Here is a 1,847-nt window from a genome sequence, read left to right as displayed (position 1 = left end):
GCTATGAGTCAGGTCCGACTTGACGGCACACAACAACAACAAACAACAACAGCACCTCCAGTACAATGTTCAATTACTGTCCCTTAATTAGATATTTGACTCAGTATAGACTTCTATACTCACAATTAATTCCTTGATGCTATCTTTCCAATGTCCTCTAGAACCTTCACATACTTTGTGAACTCTGGCCCCAATGAGCTTGTCGTTCTATCGAGGGTGAATTGCATTTTACCAAGAAAGAAATTTTAGAATTATTTTTAAAGTTTACCCTTGAATTTCCTTATTTTATCATGAAGGAGGAAGGTACCACTGCATTTGGAAGTTTATGCACAAAGCCTGTGGTTTGTCTTTTTTTCCCCCTCTATAAAATGTTTAACCATTACTCCCTGGACTGTTGCCAGACATTATTCTCACTTTCAGTTCTGACACTGAAAGAGATAAATGTTGACCCTTCTCGTTGCACAGCTGATGCATCTTATTTGTGTATTTAAGCTCAGTGCTAGGCATGGTCTTGGTCAGTGAGCAGAGATACTTCAATGCCTGTGAACCAACGTGAGGAATGAGTGCTACATCTTCCTACCTCACGTAGAAGCCCTGACCCCTTGCATCCCCCGAGGTTCCCAAGTCTTCCTCTTCTGTGCTCACACGGAGGTGAAAGCTCCGCCCTAATGACCCCCTACCTTGTTTCTGGGATCAGTGATGAATCACTTTTACCCTTAAATCTTTGCTATGGCCTTAGTTCTCCATTGTTGGAACGTTCCATTCTCTTCTTATGCATATGGTTGTTTTCTTCTGCATATTTCAGAAATATCATATAGAACATATCTTGATAGAGCCCTTGAGTGGCACATCTGTCTTTTGACTTGACTTGGACCCTCACACCACAATCCCCTCATCTCCCAAGCCCAAGTCTTAAGCTGGTCTGGAAATGAACAAGAATTGAGCCCCTCCATATCCAGCCATCACTGACTCCCACAGCCACCGTGATGAGTGGCTTCATGACCACACGCTCCATGAGGACAATGAGTCTCAGAGAAGAGCCATTGCTGGTCAAGATCACCTAGAAAGGAGGTGATGGGCCCAAAACTCAATACAAATCATACTTTACTCTTAAATCTGAGCTGAAACACAGCTCACCTTCCCTAAAACTCAAAGAAAGAACTGCAGTGTGAGGAGGAAAATTCTGCCCACGGACACCAGGAACATTCAGAGGCAGAAGTGCCTCAGAGGTTGAATCCCAGGTATATGGGGATAATGATGCTATGGGTAAGGAAAAAGGGAAGTTTCTGATAGGATCTGTTTAGTAGGAAAAGAGAAAACCCTCAATGTGAAGGCGGGAGGAAGAATCACCTTTTCTTCCTCCATTTTCCCATGTTTCTCTTTGTGCTCACAGTGTAACCAGACTTTGGTTGCATTGTTGGTTGCCAAAGTTCCTCTCTGAGCTCTGCAGGGCAGAGTATGGATTGTGGCTTCCTGCAGCATCTCCAGAGACTGGCATGATGGCAGCCAATGCCCGGTACTGCCCTGCTGACAGATGACTGGAGGGAGTAGGGGATATGCCCATGGAAGAGGCTCTGAGAAGGGCAGGGACGTCTCCTTGATCACCCTGGAGGTGCTGACTCATGATTGGCACTGGGGGCTATTGGCTACGACTTCCAGTCCTTTCAAGATGGGTGAAGGTCAGACAGACAGCAGCTAGCATCATGAGAATCCTCATTTCTGTCTGAACTGTCTCCGGAGAGCCTGGTGCCCACTCAGCCCTGCCCTGGGGAACTGAGAACCAGGCTGCTGGGAAGGAGCTGTTCCCCTTCCTGAGGGCCGGCTGACATGACAGCCCCATGATGGGT

General features: G+C 46.5%; 1 protein-coding gene across 1 annotated transcript in view; it reads left to right on the top strand.

Moving 5' to 3' along the window:
• LOC103211032 (leukocyte immunoglobulin-like receptor subfamily B member 3) overlaps positions 1-1,847 on the top strand; it is a 43,682-nt gene that overhangs the window by 7,957 nt on the left and 33,878 nt on the right. The window lies entirely within an intron of this gene.

Source organism: Orycteropus afer, unplaced genomic scaffold (genome assembly GCF_000298275.1).
Source record: "Orycteropus afer afer isolate SDZICR_OR568_19922 unplaced genomic scaffold, OryAfe1.0 scaffold00689, whole genome shotgun sequence".
Taxonomy (NCBI): domain Eukaryota; kingdom Metazoa; phylum Chordata; class Mammalia; order Tubulidentata; family Orycteropodidae; genus Orycteropus; species Orycteropus afer.
This window is presented reverse-complemented; position numbering and strand designations above follow the sequence as displayed.